This window comes from Dama dama, chromosome 19 (assembly GCF_033118175.1).
Source record: "Dama dama isolate Ldn47 chromosome 19, ASM3311817v1, whole genome shotgun sequence".
Taxonomy (NCBI): domain Eukaryota; kingdom Metazoa; phylum Chordata; class Mammalia; order Artiodactyla; family Cervidae; genus Dama; species Dama dama.
This window is the reverse complement of record NC_083699.1, coordinates 15,251,354-15,270,527: the sequence shown is the minus strand read 5'-3', so window position 1 is coordinate 15,270,527 and position 19,174 is coordinate 15,251,354. Positions and strand designations below refer to the sequence as shown.

The 19,174-nt window shown below is 39.7% G+C and overlaps 1 protein-coding gene across 2 annotated transcripts in view; it reads left to right on the top strand.

The window, feature by feature from the left end:
• The first annotated feature begins 381 nt into the window (after positions 1-381).
• The window catches only part of SPTSSB (serine palmitoyltransferase small subunit B), a 30,747-nt gene continuing 11,954 nt past the window's right edge, over positions 382-19,174 (top strand). Inside the window, exons 1-3 of one of the 2 annotated variants that reach the window (XM_061168257.1) lie at positions 382-492; positions 1,094-1,956; positions 12,615-12,708. The gene's annotated coding sequence lies outside the window, so the exon portion shown is untranslated. Of the gene's footprint in view, positions 825-1,093; positions 1,957-12,614; positions 12,709-19,174 lie in introns of both variants that reach the window. The other variant, XM_061168256.1, reaches the window with a different exon arrangement.

The following is a 19,174-nucleotide window of genomic DNA, read 5'->3' as shown; positions in this document are numbered from 1 at the left end:
TGCGGGGAGGCTGTCAAAATCTGATAAGAAAACTAAACAATAAATAATAAGACCTAAAAACGAGTGTAAATAGTATTGATCCCACCACAAAATGGCTTGGTGACCTTGGACAAGTCACTCCTCGAGGTTTCCATTTCCTCATCTCTCAGTGGGAATGGTCATACCTGTGCTCCCAACTTGATGAGCTTTGTCAGGAGAAGCCAAGAGGTTGCTAATATTTAGACACAAGATAAAGAAAAGATAACAAAATGTAAAACGGCCAACACAGACTCCAAGGTGCTCATCTTCTATTGGTTCCCTTCCCTGGCCCCAACACCTTCAGGTTCCTTTGAGGACACCTCCCTCCTGCATGGAGAAACCCCCGCCCGATTGTGTGAGTCTCTCTCTTCATTGCAAAGGCAGGCAGCTTGGAACCTGCCGGAAGCGCGTTGAGGAGGGAGCAGAAACCTGCCCGCAGCTAAAACTCGCGCTTCAGCCCGATGAGGCCGACAAGTACGGGGTCTTCCTTAGGCTGTGGGGGTTGACTGGCAGCTGTTGCCCAAAGACTCGTCAATCCAAGGACGCTTTCGCCCCGGACGCCCCCAGGTCTTGGGCATAGTCAGCTACGGAGATATTTGGGCTGGAAGCTTCAAGGGCCTCTGAGATCTCATCCAGCAACCGCGGCATTCTGTCTAAGCACTATGTCCTCGGTAGAAAAGGGATCGATGGTGTTCTGCATGAGGGTTTTCAGGGAAGATGCTCCTCACGGTCCCGCGCCTCCTGGGGAAGACAACTGAGCGCCGAGAGGTTGGCTCGGCGGGGCCGGAGCCGCCGCAGCCTGCCTGGTGTGTGCGGCACCTAGCCTCCTCCGAGCCCTCTCTTCCCAAATCGCCTTCCTGCCGCAGTCCGAGCCCAAATTAATTCTCTTCCCTGGGCACGATCCTTCCGTTTCCCCGATGGGATCCAGCCTTTCAACCATTAACCTCCCAGCTACCGGGAGAAGGGAAGGTGCCGGATGGAGGGAGTTGGGGGGGGGGGGAGCATTTTGCACGTTCACGGGCACCAAAATTAACTGCCAAAGCTAAAAGGGTTTGCTTTCTTCCGTTTTTGACAGACGAATGCGGTGGGATGCCTGCTGGGCCGACTGCCGCCCCGACCCGGAGCCCTGGGTTCACTTCGCAGCCTGCCGCTGAGTTTCAGACCGCAGTACTCAGCATCCGCCCGGCTTTGCCCCCTTGCCGAAGTCTGCAGATCGATAGACGCTGGGCGTAGGCTTTTCCCCAGGCTAAAGCCCCAAAGCTCCCACCTTCGCCTTCTATTTGTTTGCCCGCTCCCACCACGACCATCGAAGTACGTGCCCCTCTGGTAGTGTTGGCGCTGCCACCCGAGCGAGGGAAAGGGCGCCTCCCCATCCCCTCCTCCCCATCCCCGCCGCGATTCGGGGTTTTCCTGCGGCAGCCGGAGGTGACAGTGACGCCTGAGCCTCCTCCGTTGCTCTCAGAGCCCCAGCTTCCCCAGCCTCCGGAAAGCGCCTCCTTCTGAGAGGCTGGTCCCTGGAGAAGTGCTAACGTGCTGCAGGAAACCAAATTTAAAAATGTAGAAGTCGCTGGGCTGCATTCCTCCGAGGACGAGCCTGATCGCCCGGGACCGAGAGCGGCAGCGTGTGGGAAGTTGGGACCACAGAGCAAGGGGGGAGGGGAGCGGTGCAGCCGGCATTCCCTTCTGAAAGGAGTCGTGGGGAGCCGTGACCGGGTGGACACAAGTGTGCCTGGGAGTGTTTTCCTTCCGTCAATAATTAATCACCGGGATCAGGCTGGCAGAATTGGAGTTTTAGCAATAGTGCAGAGGGCGGGGCCGAACACCTAACTCCTGGAGCTTTGAGGCGCCCAGCGCAGTAGGAAGCTCGCAGCAGTTGGGGAGGAGCCAAAGCGCTGTGCTCACCTAAGCCGCAGGAGACATACCCAACCCAACCGGGAGGTAAGCATCCTTCAAATACATGCTTGAACGGTAACGTCGCTTTTAAAGGCTAGAATTCCTGTCTTTAGAAGGAAAAAATAATACCGAGCCATAAAGCAATGTACCAGTTTATTATTTAACGGCACTAAAAATTTTAAGAATTGAATGGGTTTTTCCATTTGCCTTTAACTATGTTAGAAACTAAGATGTTTCAGTCAACAGAAGCCAAACTTTCCTACTGAAACTTTCCCAGCCAAAAGAAGAGAAAATTACTTTGTTAATTACTTTTGGGTTTTGTCTTTGTATAATGCAGTAACACTGTTCAGAGAAATGTCATTGAGAGTTGCTTGATTTCATTCTTAAATATTTTCTTTATCTTGTTTCGTGTTTTTATACAATACTTTTTGCCCATAAGTTACTTGAGGCAATAATACACACAAGTCAATTGCCCCCAAAGTAAAGAATTTCCAACAAGAGATACATTTGAACATTTTATCATGATTTCTTAAGCTGTTTGTTTTAGTTGACAAGTCTTGTCAGACTCTATTGCAACCCCCTGGACTGTAGCCCACCAGGTTCCTCTAACCATGGGATTTCCCAGGCAAGAATTCTGGAGTAGGTTGCCATTTCCATCTCCAATTAAGCAGTATGTATTTTCTTTAAGATGATTAAGTGACCACTTATAAGTAACTAGACTTCTAAACCCAAGGAGAAAAGTACATATAGATAACTTTGACAAGTGGGTGAGGATATGGCATAATGGATAGAAAAGAGTTTAGATATGAGCAGAGATTCCAGATCTGTGTCAACTAAAATGACGTTCAACTGGTTGGCAATTAACATATGAACCCAGCCCTTGATCAAATAAAGAATTTGAAGAATTATTAACTTTAAATTTTAGCCCTAAAACTACAAATAAATGCACCAAGAAAGTTGGGGCAATTGTTTTCCTATATGACTTTGTGGTCTGGTAGTTCTTTTGAATTAAATAAATGTTAAGAAATGCATGATTATTTTTGCTTATGAGTTTTTTAGATTAGTGTGTAAAATTAATTTTCACTTCTGAATTATTCCTATACTTTTTAAAGGACATCTTTTTATTGTTATTTTTAATTGGTTTTTATTGGAGGATAGTTGCTTTACAGGGTTGTTAGTTTCTGTTATAGAGCAAAGTGAGCCAGCTATAACTCCTCTTTTTTGGATTTCCTTCCCATTTAGGTCACCAGAGAGCACTGGGTAGCGCTCCCCGTGCTACCTGTGTTACCTATTTTATAAGTTGTTGTTTGGTTACTCAGTCATGTCTGACTCTTTGTGATCCCATATACTGCAACCCACCAGGCTCCTCTGTCCGTGGGATTTCCCAGGCAAAAAGTAGTATATATATGTCAGTCCCAATCTCTCGATTCATCCAACCCTGGAAACCATAAGTCCATAAAGCAGGCATCATTTTGATGATTGTTTCAATGGCTGTTGATGGTTTTACACATAGATAACTAGAGCAACAGCAAACATGTGAAAGGTACTATCACCCTCATTACCCAAAGATTTCTATACAACTGTTTGATAACAACAAATTAACAATGGTTTGCCAAACCAAATTCATGGGCATTCTAGAAATGTAGTGGATATGAAGTTGAAAGTCAACCAATCCTCAACTTCAATTGGCCTTCTTAACCCACTGTTTGTAAATTTGCAAATACTTATGTAAAAACCGTCCTTTGTAATTCTATATCTACTGGGCTTTTATGTCAGCATAAACTATTTTACTACCAAGTATACAAGATGGAAAATCTTCGTTAAAAATTATCTAAATGGGACTCAACTTCCAGTATGGTGGTATGAGGAACTCTGTGAACCTACCCCCTTAAGCAAAACAACAATAACTTTAAAATTACTGTTGGAAATTGTACATAAGCAACTATTTGGTCTCTAGAAATTGTCCTGAGGAAATACAACAAATGAAGAAAACTTTGTTAAAGACAGTCTATTAAGTTTCAGTAAGAACAGCAAGAGTTTGGATTCTGAGCTATAACCCACTTCCTTCACCAGCTCCACCGGGACATGATGGTGCTCTGCTCTGAGGGGGAGCACAGCCAAGAACACTGGGCTCACTCTCAACCTAGACCACAGCTGAGGGCTATGTTACGTCCCGAGAAAACAGGCCACCAGCATCTCATCCACCACCAGTGCTGCAGAAGCTCTATTTTAGCCAAGAGCAAGTGAAAGGTCTGAGGCTGTCTTCTTCCAACCATCCCCCATTCTTAAGGCAAAAGAGAGAAAACTCAACAACTAAAAAAGAACTAACCCATTTTACAATGGGCAAGGGACTTCAGACATTTCTCTAAAGAAGGTGTGTGAACAGCCAATCAACACATGAAGAGGTGCTTACCATCATTAGCCATTAGGGAAATAAATATCAAAAACAAAGATACCACTTTATACCAACCAAAAAGACTAATCAAAAAGAAAGATAATAACAATTGTTGGAAAGGGAGTGGACCAGCATATGTTAGACCAGCATAAATTAGAACCAGCATATATTGCTGGTGGGAATGTAAAATGAGTAAGTTGCTGTGGAAGATAGGTTGTGAATTCCTCAAAAAACTGAAATTTACCATTATAGCCCAGCCATATAACTCATTTAACTTCACTCTTAGGTATTATACAAGAGAATTGAAAATCTAGGTCCATGTAAGAACTTGTGCACTGATGTTCACTGCAGCATTACTCATAATATGCAAAAAGAGACCATAACTCAAGATTCCATTGACTGGTGAATGGATAAAATGTGATATGGAATGCAATAATGGAATATTATTCAGCAATGAAAAGGAAAAGATATGTGCCATAACATAGATGAACATCTAAGACTATACTAAGTGAAAGACCATATATTGTATAATTCCACCTATATAATGTGTCCACAACAGGCAAACCTATAGACAGAAAGTAGATTTTTTTGTATGTGTGGTTAAGTATGACTGAAGTGGGGGTGGGGGTGGAGTTGAGCAGGAATGGGGAATTACTGCTAAAGGGTACAAGGTGTCTTTATGGGCTAACAAAAATGGTCTAAAACTGATTAGTAGGGGTTGCATAACTGTGAGTATACTAAAAACCACTGAATTGTGTGCTTTGGGTGAATTGTATGGTGTTTGAATTATATCTCTTTATTGAGCTGTTTTTAATGAATTATACAAGGTATTAAAAGAACATATAGGTTCAGAATTTGGAGTTCATGAATCTTTGTGTACCACCAGACCAATAGTTTACATGAAGCTCTTTCCTAAGGGCCACACCGAAATAGATGAAATAATTGAGTGATACAAGTGATACAAATCTGATTTGCATATGTTTACACACCTGCCCAAGCTTTTCTCTGTTTTGAAATGTCAAATGTCTTTAATGCTGTCCTATAGAGAATTGGTGTGCAATGCCCTAACTTTTTTAACTCATGCACTCCTTAGATTAATACAAGTTCAGCGAGGCCAGTTGTTCCTCCTGTTTCTAGATAAGTCTAGTCCGTTATCAGTTCTTCAGGCCAGTTGTTGAGAGAAGCCTCAGTAGGTGAGAGAGGGAAGGAGGGTAGCTGAATCTCAGCCAAAAGTGTACTTGTCTGCCACTTAGACAGCCCCCGTTTCACTCACACTAGAATGGCTCACAACTAGAAGTCTTAAGGAGAAAGGACGAGCTGGAGCAGCCACGGTGGTACTCAGCACCCTGACATGTCACTGCTGGGAAGCATCTCTAGTGGTTTCAACAATCTCAAATACAGAAGCTTCCAAACAATTCATATTCTCTTCTACTCATCTTCTGTGTTTTGAGTTTCTATAAACTACCTGATCCTGTACTAAAAACCATGGAATCGGATGATAATGTTTTGTTCAAAAACGGGAAGACAAAATTAGTGAGTCTGAGTTTCAGAGGGGTAGTCAACAACACCTGAACTTGTTGCCAGGAGCAGGTATGAGCACACAGAGCCAAAGGATGCCCTTAGCTTTAAGGATTCAAGCAAGGCCACCTGCATCAGGAAACCTCAGGATTTTCCACTCTCACCAGGCCAAGCTTATCCTTCCATGTTTATGTTTAGAAGAGCACACTGTGCTGGTGAAAATAGGTTCCACGCAGTTTGTGACCATTGAAGATTTTATAGAGATCCTATTGTCATGTTTTGTCAGATTTCTATAAAATAATTTTAAATGTCCAACCAATCGTCTATAAATTAAATCCATGTAGGAAAAATCTGATTGTAGTTATTATTTATTAATATTGCTTTGATCAGGATTAATGATTCTTCTATTCAACATATTTATGATGCATCTAACTCCGTACCCGGACAACTCTAGGCCCTGGATGAGTAATAAAACAGACAAAATTCCTACGCTTAAGGAACTTAACATTCCAGAGGGGCTGTCATATAAATATGTAATTTTTAAGTGAATTATACAGGGCATGAGTAGGAGATAAGGGCTCTGGAGGAAAACAGGGAAGGGAACGAGTTACGATTTTAAACTGTGGCATCAGGCTAGGAAGTACAATTATGTAATTAGATAATATAAAGATCATATATGGGATGGGCCATGAGGATTACCTGCTCCAAGTTAAATTTCCCCCCCCCCGGGAGTTTCATTTCCCCTTCCCGTCAGCATTGTTTTACTATCTTGAATTTACTGCTGTTTCACCAAAGAAAATATTACATTAGCCCCAACATTCTAAGCAAGCACAAGGAAGACAGAACTTCTTGCCTTTTTTAAAGGCAACTACAACCCAACCCAAATAAAACTACACCCAAATAAAACACCACCTTAGGACAACAAAAATCCTTGTTAAGGAAAATCATTAGCCTGGTCTTTCCGTTTCTTCTGGCCTTTCTCTCTCACTGTGCCCTGGATTCTTGTAGTCTGCTAGAGGATTGTGTGGTCAATGATTAAGAACCACTTTCCCAAAGTTAACACCTTTTGAAAGAGTGAACTGAGTACAGGAGGGTTTGAGGGGAAGAAAAATTTCCAGGCAGAAAAATTTCTCTGGAAAGGTGAAAGGAGAACAGATCTTTCAGAACTACAGAACATAGCATGGAACCTCACTGATCAACTGGAAAAAAGGGGAAAAGCAACCTGCTTTCCCAGACCAACCCACAGTCTCTCCTCAGGATTAAAGATACCTGAGGTATCTGATATCTGATACTTAAAAGGTACCTGAGAACACACTGTTCTAGTAAACTATAATGGGTGTGGCAGCTCGCCTGAAATAGGACTTTTAGAAAATGGCTTAAAAGGGATCAGGGACTTGATTATTTTTTTTAAGTCGAAAGGGAACATTTATTTTGGGCTTGGAGGAGAAGTGTTTCAGAGTCAAGTTAGAAATAAGTCAAAAACCTCCTGTTACAATGGAGTCATTATGGAGCATTAGAATTCTCATTTATTTAGTAAATATATTTTAATTGAGCAGCCACCATATGTCAAGTACTAGGGGAACAACACAGGCCTTGCTTCAAAGCACTTTCCTTCAGTTACCTTATATGCCCTTTGTTACAAAGTAGTCAAAGCACACAATGACGAGGACAGAACTTTTTGACCTGCCTATTCTGACACCCACTTCTAGTTTCGATTAGCGCCTCCTTCCATGCCCGAGTACCCTCCACTTCCCTGTCATAGCACCTATCACAGTGCATGGGATGCCTCTGTAACTGTCTCTCCTCCTCTCTAGAAAGTGGTCTGAAGAGAGTATGTCAGTGTTATTCACAGTTTATATATCCCTAGTACATGCTTACTGAATATTTGACTAGATGGACGGATGGATGGATGATTTGCCATGTTGTAACCAGAGGTCTCTGCCAAGAGAGGCAGTCTGGAAGAATAGTAGTTAAGAGTGTGTTCTCAACATTAACTATGAGACTTTGGGTCAATATTTAAGTTTCTCAATGCCTCAGTTTCCTCATTTGGAAAATGGATATAGAAATAGTGCTTCTGGTATAGTGTTGTTTAAGTGAACTAAGGTAATACATATAAAATTCTGAGACATAAGTTGCTCAATAATTATCCACTATTATTACCAGTACAGAATGGTGGTTTCCTGGGTGACCATTTGCTATCCAAATATCACATCCCTGCCATTTTGGCTCCATTATAAGATCAAAGGATGTCCATTCGGGCTAAAGTTATCACTTTGGGTTCAAGATCTCTGAAAAGATTAAAAGGAGAATTTAGAAATGAATATAAGTAGAAATTGAACTAGAAAATTAAAGAAGGAAAAGTGCTCAAGATGGCATGTCCAAAGCAATTTTCCTGGGGCAATAATACCTCTGCTTCTGTCACATCCACCAGCCAACAGGCCAGTTCATCTCTCTTCTAGAACATACTTATGCCTCATAGGATGTCATGCCCAATAAACATCAATAAGTGTTTACTGATGCAGGAGAAGAAAGAAAAGTGGGAAAAAATTTTATTTGAAGTCAAGCCTTATCTAAACCTAAGATTGTTATATAATCTTTTTTGTTTCTTTTGAAAGTTTAATAATCCTCTTTTTGTGTGAGATCTGTAGTCAGGATTATCCTAGTACGTCTTCAAATGCTGTGTTTATTACCTTCTAAATAAGGTGAAATGCCAACTTGTGACTGTCTGTGGAAACCTAGTAATTTTAATGTCTCCCTCTACTGCTATTAAAGAGAATTCTCTTGGCCTCTTCCCCAGTCATAGGGGAATCTCTCTCTCTCTCTCTTTTTTTATTTTCTCCTAAGAATAGCAAACTGATTCTCCTTTATTAACTCATCCATTGAAGAGTAATTTTTAAGTAAAGTTAGCTTAGAGTCATTTTATTGATAGAAAAAAATTAGACAGAGTAAGAATTTGTAACAAACCCTGATACTTCAATTACCAACTCTTTTTATTCCTTGAGGCTGCAGATATTTTACTCCACAAGGGAGAGCTTAGTCATTAAATTTTTAATAGGATATCTTTTGCCTAAAACTTTAAACAAAGGAAAAATCAATCAGGTTGGCCTAGTTCTGATCTTGATGGGCAGGAAAATCATGTTATAATTCAGAACCAAAAAAGTGGTTCTACAGGTTTCCTCCATTTATGAAACCCTGATGCAAATGTAAAATAGATGATATGGTACCCCTCCCCATGACCTACAGGGTGAATTCTTTCTCCCAGACTCATGAGAGTCACCATTTTACCCAGTTACATCATTTGTGCTTTATGAGTTCAAAAGAGTCACCTGAAAGGACTCTCTTAGGAAGAACAATAAAATGCATGTAGAAAATAAGAGGAACAAATAATATTCTGACAAAAGTTACCATCTTTGAGCCATTATTAAAACCAGGCTCCATTAAGTATCCTTTACCAATGTTGTATAATCTTCACAACAACACAGAAATAACTAATCATCTCTGTGTTACCAACACTTAACTGATGTTTATAGAGGTTAATCAATATCCTGAATATCACATGACAGCAAACTCCAGTTTGCCAATTTCAAAATCCATATTCTCTTATTATGGAAAAAAATTAATGAAGCAAATCATTCTCCAATTGGATATTGAATTCTATTATGGAAATAGCACCTTAGATATGATGAAAGCTTCGTACTCTCTTCTTCAACTCTTCCTCCTGATTGTTAGCAACCCCCAGAAGGTATTATCCAGATTCTGTTTGAACAGTTTCCTAATGGAATTCTCACTACTTCAGTCAGCTAGCCCTTTCCCCTTTAGATTATTCTTACTGTTTAAAGTTTTTCTTGAGTTTTTTGTTTTTGTCTTTGGCCATGTCACACAGCTTAGGGTATCTTAGTTCCTCAACCAGGGATTGAACCCAGGCCGCCGCAGTGAAAGGGCTGAGTCCTAACCACTGAACCACCAGAGAATTCCTCGGTTTTTCCTGAGATTAACCTCTGAAAACAATAAAACAATTCCAAACCTTTCCCTCCATCATAGCTTATAACACCATTTAAAATCTCTTAGATCTTTTAAGACTTCCATGATACATTCCTTCCCCCGAAATCTTCTTGCAACCTTTCCTGTTGGAAGCCTTCCAGATTTTCTCCATCTGGTTTCCTGAGGACATGGTCAGCTTCCTGGAGTGACTGTTTTCATCAGATGGAAGAAGGATGGTAACCAAAGCCAAGAGCTGTGGCCCTCTTTTCTTATCTGTGGCACAACATTCTATAAATATTAAGAATATTGGTGCTATGGTCTGAATGTTTCCCCCTCAAAATTCATATGTCAAATCCTGACCCCCATAGGAGATGGTATTAGGAGGTGGGTCCTTTGGGAGGTGCTTTGGTTGTGAGAATGGGATCTTCATGATGACATTAGTGTTCTTCGGACTCTGGAGTGATCCCTTGTCCCTTCGACCAGTCAGAAGGTAGCAACTAGGAATAGGAAGAGGACTTGGCCAGAACACAACCACACTGGTGCCTTGATCTTAGACTTCCTAGTCTCCAGAACCATGAGAAATGAATTTCTGTTATTTGTAAGTCACCTAGTCTATGTTATTTTGTTATAATAAACCAAACAGACTAAGACAATAGGATCACTTCTTTGTAAACCATTTCACGACAATATTGGTTCACAATGAACTTGAAGTCAAATAAAATTCCTTAGTCTTTTTTATTTGAACTGATTGTGGGCCACATTTTTCCCTATCTTATCCTTGGACAATTAGCTTTTTGAACTGAAGAACAAGACTTTGTATTTTTCTCAAAGTTTTACCCTTGGTCATTCTTGGGACTCTGTAATCAACTAAGTCTTTTATAACTACATCCCATAACTGTGGTTCATCTGCAAATTTGACCACCTATACTTTCTCTGGGCTGGATGAAGCACAAACTGGAATCAAGATTACCTGGAGAAATGTCAATAACCTCAGATATGCAGATGACACCACCCTCATGGCAGAAAGCTGAAGAACTAAAGAGCCTCTTGATGAAAGTGAAAGAGGAGAGTGAAAAAGTTGGCTTAAAGCTCAACATTCAGAAAATAAAGATCATGGCATCCAGGCCCATCACTTTGTGGCAAATAGATGGGGAAACAGTGGAAACAGTGGCAGACTTTATTTTGGGGGTCTCCAAAATCACTGCAGATGGTGAATGCAGCCATGAAATTAAAAGACACTTACTCCTTGGAAGAAAAGCTGTGACCCACCTAGACAGCATATTAAAAAGCAGATACATTACTTTGCCAGCAAAGGTCTGTCTAGTCAAGGCTATGGTTTTTCCAGTAGTCATGTATGGATGTGAGAGTTGGACTATAAAGAAAGCTGAGTACGAAGAATTGATGCTTTTGAACTGTGGTGTTGGAGAAGACTCTTGAGAGTCCCTTGGACTGCAAGGAGATCCAACCAGTCCATCCTAAAGGAGATGAGTCCTGGGTGTTCATTGGAAGGACTGATGTTGAAGCTGAAACTCCAATCCTTTGGCCACCTGATGAGAAGAGCTGACTCATTGGAAAAGACCCTGATGCTGGGAAAGATTGAAGGCGGGAGGAGAAAGGGACAAAAGAGGGTGAGGTGGTTGTATGGTATCACTGACTCAATAGACATGAGTTTGAGTAAACTCTGGGAGTTGGTGATGGACAGGGAGGCCTGGCGTGCTGCAGTCCATGGGATCGCAAAGAGTCGGACACAGCTGAGCGATGGACCCGAAGCGATACTTTCTCTGCCATAACTCAGATGGACAAAAGTGCTGCAACGGCCAGGACACGATGCAGAGCCCTAGAGCTCTTCACTCAGGTCCTACTCACCGTCTTTATAAATGCTTCACCAATTACAAAGCAATTTCACAAATGTCATTTCACTTAATTCTTATAATTAACCTGTGAAAAGAATATTGTCATCATGCTATTGTGCTTGTGCTCAGTCATGTCCGGCCCTCTGTAGCCCCGTGGACTGTAACCCGCCAGGCTCCTCTGTCCATGGAATTTTCCAGTCAAGAATACTGGAGTGTGTTGCCAGGTCCTCCTCCAGGTGATTTCCCAATCCAGGGATTGAACTCGTGCTTCTTCTGTCTCCTGCATTGGCAGGCAGATTCTTTACCACCAGCACCACCATTCTATACACGAGGACAGAGCTTCAGAAAGAATATCTGACTTGCCTGATGTGATACAGCTAATAAATGACAAAATAGGAAACAAGCCTTAGAGCTTCTGTCTCTGTTTCTAGTGCTTTTTCAAAGATGAATGTTTAAATACAATGATTAACCTAATCTTTTTCCTTTCCCCCTCATATAGATATCAACACAGACTAATTAAAATCATGAAATATTTTCTATAAACAAAATCTAGTGTTTTTGTTTATAGAAAATATAGAAAACCCAGAAACCTAGTGTTTAAAGCAGATTAAAATCAGTCTACTCTGATATAAGTGAGATGAGGGCTCTCAGATTCTCTCTCTTTGTCCCACCTGGGGCCTCCCTTCAACCCCGCCATAGATAGTAATATGGCGCCTTATAGTCCTCAGAGTACGTTGGGAAGTCACTGGTCAATGGCATGTCCTCAAACTGTAACCTTCTCTAAAAATAAATTTTAAAATAAGGCTGGTTTCTGATACCTTGTTTTTATTAATATAATACATTCTAGAATTCTGTGGGAGATCATCTCTCTAAGGTTTAAAGACCTTTTATATAGAATAGAATTGTTTTAAAGTTTGAAGGCATCTTTGAGTTTAATTCAAATCTTAATTTCACAGATGAAGAAACTGCAACCCAGAGAGGAGAAGTAATATACACAGAATCACTCCTCAGGGGAAGCAAGGACAAGAACCCAGACCTGGACTCTCCTAGGTAGGTAGATTCTTCTGGTTATATCATGGAGTATCGTTTTTAGAAATCTGCCCCTTTTCCTTACAAGGTGATATCTTTAACGAGATGAAGTTTCTGGTTCTCACTTAAGCAACCATGAAACATTTTATGATATATTTGATTTTACAAAGGCATTTAAGATGATATATAGGACTGAAATGTGCAATTAGCTTTAATAATGAGGCTTTGAAACAGTGATTCTTAACTTACAGACATTACAGGCTCCTTTGAAGTGGGCTTCTCTGATGTCTCAGACAGTAAAGAAACTGCCTGCAATGCAGGAGACACAGGTATGATCCCTAGGTCAGGAAGATCCCCTAGAGAACAGAAAGGCTACCAACTCCAGCATTCTTGCCTGGAAAATTCGATGAACTGAGAAACCTGGCGGGCTACTGTCCATGGGATCACAAAGACTCGGACATGACTGGGAGACTAGCAGTTTGAAATGGATATTAAAAAATGCTCATGCAAAATTGGCCTCCTTGGTAAGAACCTCTGGCCAATTCTAGTACAAGTGCCAAGGTAAGGATTACATAGCACAAACTACTATCTTATTTATGGGTCTGCTGGTTAAAGCTGCTCTGCTTCTGCATCCTTCATTTTTTATTTAAATGGAGCAATGTCTTATCCTGGAAGACTTCTGATACAAGAAAGGAGTAAATGTTTCAATAAGTTCTCAGTTAACCACATTAAGAGAGAAACTTGATAAAATAAAAACATTTTCATAAAAAATGTTAATGAAAGTAAGGCTGGTCAGTGTTCATATGGGGCATTCATTTTCTTTCAACTTATTTTATTTTTAAGAAAGAAAGAAAAGGAAATGGAGTGGAAAAAACCTTGACTGCCACTGGCCACATACCCACTTTTATTAAATCTGTGTTGTAGTGGTTTAGTTTCTAAGTCGTGTCTGACTCTTGTGACCCCATGGTCTGTAGCTCACTAGGCTCCTCTGTCCATGGGATTTCCCAGGCAGGAATACTGGAATAGGTTGCCATTTCCTTCTCCAATGTTCACACATTTTGCCTTGAAATGATCTCATTCTCATTTATTCTTTGCCTGGTATTCATAGCCTCAGCAATAATGTATTAGTGTAGCATATAATCATCATAACAGTTAACATTCACTTAGGTCTTCTTTCTACATTTTATTCTAAATACTTTACACCTTTTAATATTCCCAGAAATTGTATAAATGAAGTTCCATTATCAGTCCTTTTTTCCTAGTAGAGGAAGTTGAGTCTGAAGGGTTGAGCAACTTAGCCAGGGCCAAACCCAGACAGGATCCAGAGACAGGGCTCATAAACACTCACCACCCTGCTTCTTGGTAGGATTCTCACCTGGATTCTCACCCAGCTCCTCACGTGGTCACTGTGAGACTTTGGGCCTCAGTTTCTTCATCATAAAATAGGAATCATTTAAGTTAAACATTTAGCCAGTGCCTGTCACAGTGCTACTTAATAAATGCTGTTTCTGTTCCCTAAAGACAATTCCACATGATACAATTCTAGTACCTTTAAGGAAGAGATTTGAATTCATTTCCTAGGGCTGCTGTAACACTGAACCACAATGTCAGTGACTGAAAGCAAGAAAATTATCCTCTGATAGTTCTGGGGGCTAGAAGTCTGAAATCAAGATATCAGCAGGGCTGCAATCCCTCTAAAGACTCTAGGGGACATTCTACTTTTATTCTTTCAGCTTCTGATGGCTTCTTGGCTTATGGCTACATAATTCTAATCTCTGCCTGTCTTCACTAGCCCTCTCTTCCATGCCTGTCTTCTGAGGACACTTGTCATTGGATTAAGACTGACCTGGGTAATCCAAGATGAGCTTTTGTAGAGATCTATAACTTAATTACTTCCACAAAGACACTTTTCCCAAATAAAGTTATATTCACAGGTTTCTGGATGTGGATGTATCTTTTGGAGGGTCACCATTCAACCTACTACAATATCTTAACCCAAATATTTTTCTATCTTGGCAGGTTTCCTCTGGTATTCTTGACAAACAAGCCCGTAGTTTTTCAAAGAGAGCAAAGAACATTTCACCTCATCCAGTTTGAGCCTATAGTTAAATTGGTTATAAATCTATTGGTTGAAATATTTTTATTAATATGCCCAGTTACCATTAGCCTTCTCCTTGAGAATCAACAATGTTCTTAGGAAACAAACAATTGTTACTTATTTAGAAGAATAATCTTGGAGCTCAGCCCCTTTCTGCTTTTCACTAGAAGCATGCAGAAACCCCTGCACCTGGGAGCAGGTGCAGGAGAATGAAGCCAGCATAATATGTCTATACCATCCTGCCCAGAAGAATGAGGAATCCACTAGGCTAAATTGTCACTGATGCTTTTTTCTTTTAGTATCTCACTTAAGTAACTCACTTCTAAGTATCAGATTACAAAAATCTAATTAATTTCATTGCCTAAAGGCAATGATGTCTTGACAGGTAACTCTATTACTCCTGCCCCTCCATTCTCAACTCCCCCTGTTCTACCTAGAAACTGACCTACATGCTAACCAGCCCAGTAGGGAAATCTCCCCTGAGCTGGTGGTTAGCAGAGAGAACACCTCGACAAGGCTGTAGCCTTGGAGTCAGCTTAGCTCTCCATTCCGTTTTCTTAAAAGCAGTGATAACTGAGATACAAAAGCAAGTCAGGTGAGGGCAGTAAAAAGGTATTGAAAAACAAAAAACCAGTGAGAGTATCTTACTATTGTCATCAAAAAAATCACACCTATGCAAGTTCAATGTTACTAGTCACCAGAAAATTGAACTCATCACCAAAAGCTTTCCAGACAATGCAGTAAGATGTAAAGAATAAGCCAGAAGAATGAGGAAAAGAAAGAGGAGGAGGAGGAAGGACAGAAAAATAAAAGCAATTGAAAGTTTTATGAGTAAACCTATTCAATGTCATCCAAAAAATTGCCCCCAACGGACAAAAAAAAAAAAAGAAAAAAAAAAAAAAAACTCAGAAAATTAGTATTAGAAAATACTATTGGAAGAGTCTTGGTTGACCAACTGCTTATGCAACCAGATTTCCTTTGGCAGAACACAGGGAACAAATGCATTTTACAAATCAGTATTTTAGTAACTCACCTTCCTTGCCTTCAGACTCCTTGGGAAGAAAAGTCTTCTATTTCTGAAGACACATCAATAATGGCAATAGGCAGGGATGAGAGAAAGGCTTGATTTTTTTGTGCTCCAGGCTTCTAGCTCCTAAGGAAACTGAGTCCTTAGAAATGAACAGTAAGCGGGTATTTCCTGTACCAAAGTATAGGTTTGATGGTGAAGACCTGGGGATGAAAAGAGAAAGTCAGAATTGTTATGATGTACATGGCACATAGTTGCCAGTAAAGGGGTCTATAATGACAGTAGAAAAGTAACAGCTTCAGTCAAATGATTTAGCCACTTTTCCGCTTACTTTTAAATATTCTGGGTTTGGGGGTCTTATGAGCCCCTTATTTTACAGTCTTGTCAAAAACAGGTAAGCATATCACAGAATTTATAATTCCCACAAGTACTATAGGAAATTAAACTTTGAAAATTTCACAGATGCCAAGAGTCAACCTAAATAGATCAACACTCCTCTCAGAAGATTCTTTGCATTTCAGCAGTTTCCAATTTTCCTCTTATACCCTGAAAGCCAAGGAGAGGAAAACCCCAACTGGGATCTTAAAATGATTATTTGAAGACATTTTAGGGTTATTCATTTATTCAACTACAGATGGTCCATCCAAGCAATTTTGCTAGACTAGTAGTGCCCACTACAAATTGAGACTCTCAATGACTTTTAAAAGATATCATTCTGAGTATTTTTAATGTATCTTGCAAAACTGAAATTTCATACCCAATGAACAAGTCCCAGTTTCTCCCTTTCTCCAGCCCCTGGTAATCACTATCCTACTTTGTTTGTTTGAGTTTGACCACTCCAGATATCTCAGATAAGTGAAATCACACAGCATTTGTCTTTTTATGACTAGTTTATTTTACTTGGCATAATATCCTGAAGGTTCATCCTTGTTACAGCATGTGTCTGAATTTCTTTACTTTCTAAAAATAAATAATATTCCATTGTAGATATAAGCTATTAATACATTTTGCTTATCCATTCATTTGCCAATAGACATTTGGATTGCTTTTTGGCTATTGTGAATAATGTGCTTTAACATGTGTGTACATTTAATGACATTTAAAAATGACTGTTCATGTCTTTAAGTCAACTGTTAGCGTTGTAGCTGTATTCACGTTTTACTTCTAAAAACAAAAAGCAAATTGGTAACCTTTGGGAACAATATCTGCAGAAGGAAAAATCAACCCAGAAGCTGTACTCTTTCTTCTTTCCTTAGGATAACAGGGTTTTTTTCTTTTTTTTTAACAAAACAATAAAGAGGTTCATCCTAGGAAGTGACATTAGAGGTAAAAAGTTGGTCCAGAAGTCCTACTTTCCATTCCCAAGTTAGCAGAAATAAAGAAGGATACTTGCCCTGTTTCTTTCTTTTTTTTTTTTGCTGGTTTTCTTTAAAGAGGCTTTTTTTTTTTTTTTTTTTTTTTGTCCTTACATGGCTTGCAGAATCTTAGTTTCCTGACCGGGGATTGAATCCAGACGTGGTGAAATCACAGCAGCCTAACCACTGGACCATCAGGGAATACCCCTCGCCCTGTTTCTATATGAGTTGATGACAGGATGCCAGGAATAACTATATCATCCCCTATTACAAGTTTCTCTTCCTATTCATAACATCTATTCAGCATTTATATATATATATATGTATATGTACTGCTTTTTTTTCCCCTTGGTTTTATTATGTGCATCACCTTTTTACTAGCCACATGACATTGAAATTGATCTAATCTGAATTGTGTATTTCCTAAATGATTAAGGAATTTTCTCTTAAAGTGAAATTCCAAATTTCCTTTCCCAGAGAGACGTCCTTCATTCATAAATTCCTCTAGAGTCTGTCATAAAATGTGAAACAGCAAGGACTGCTTTGAAATTAGTATTTCAACACACACTGTGTTGCCCAATGGCCTCAGTTGATAGTTGGACTAGAAATACATGTATTCTATTGTTTTGCTTTTGCTGGCCTTAGTGGAAATTGGAAGCCAAAAGTTTGGTTCCACAAAGATACTCTACTCTTGTGTATTACTCAGACTAACACCATACCAACAACAACTGGGCTCAATTGTTGTTGAAACTTTTTCCTCTTAGTATACTATTTCAGTAACTCACTTCTAAGTATTAGAGTATAAAACTGAGTAACTTAGCTCCCTAAAAGCAAAAACATGCTTCAACTTACAATTGTTTATTTCTTCCTCTTCGAGGAGTCTATAAATTATTCATATAATTCATAAAAGTATAAAGAAAGTTCCTTAATTGCCCTATAGTTATTTGATTTGCTTCTCACAAACTTTTAAGTTTTTTGTTTGTTTGTTTGTTTTTCAAAGCTCCCTCTGAAGACCTGGACTTCAAATCCATCACTTCTGGTCTGATATCCAATATTCACCTTGGTATCTGACTTGCCAAAGGGTGACTGGAGAGTATTTTAAGATGAAAAGGAAATTCTCCAGAAAATGTTAAGCAGAAATAGAACCTTCTGTGGGATACAGAAAAAAACCAGAGTCACCCACAGAAAACTTAGAGCCAAACTCAGAGGAAGTCAATAAACTATTGTTATGTCTGATTCTTACACAGACACAATGTGAGCTTTTTCCTTTAATAATACAAATTTGTACCTCTGTCAATCAAACTGTGTTCATATAAAGAAGCAGTTTGTGGTTAGGTCCTCAAGATATGAACAATGACACAAACTTAGGCAACACACAGTCCACACAATGGTATGTGGTGGCCCTGCCCAAAACACATTTAAAAAATTGTGTGAAGACTATAACACCTTTCAAGTAATGGTTTGTGGCAGTGACTATATATATATGTGTTGTTTTATTACAGTTTCTTAATGTACTAGGCAATTCATCTAGCAAACATAAATAGGACTGAGGTTTTTTTTCCCAAAGCACTCCATTGTTGAGGTGACCATTATAGACTATTTCTATGAAGAATCTTTGACTCCAAATTATAATTAATAAAATCTTGCAAATAGTTTAAAGTTGTACCAATCCACAAGGAACAACAACAAACATCTATTACTATCACTATGACTCTTACAAATATTCCTAAAGAACTCACAAACTATGCCTACATTCCTTATTACATCACTGAGACAGAGAAAATTACCAATTATCTCCATTTCACATAGAGAGGCTGTGACACAGAAAGACTTTGGAACTTTCTCAAAGACACAAAGTAATGAATGAATTAAGAGAAATAAAGAGAAAAAGAGATGAAGAGAAAAAAAAGCTGTAATACGCTTCAGGTCTTCAGATGTTTTCATCCTGGAATTATTCCCATTAGAACCACTTTTCTACCTACCAATCTTAAATAGTTACTCACCTAG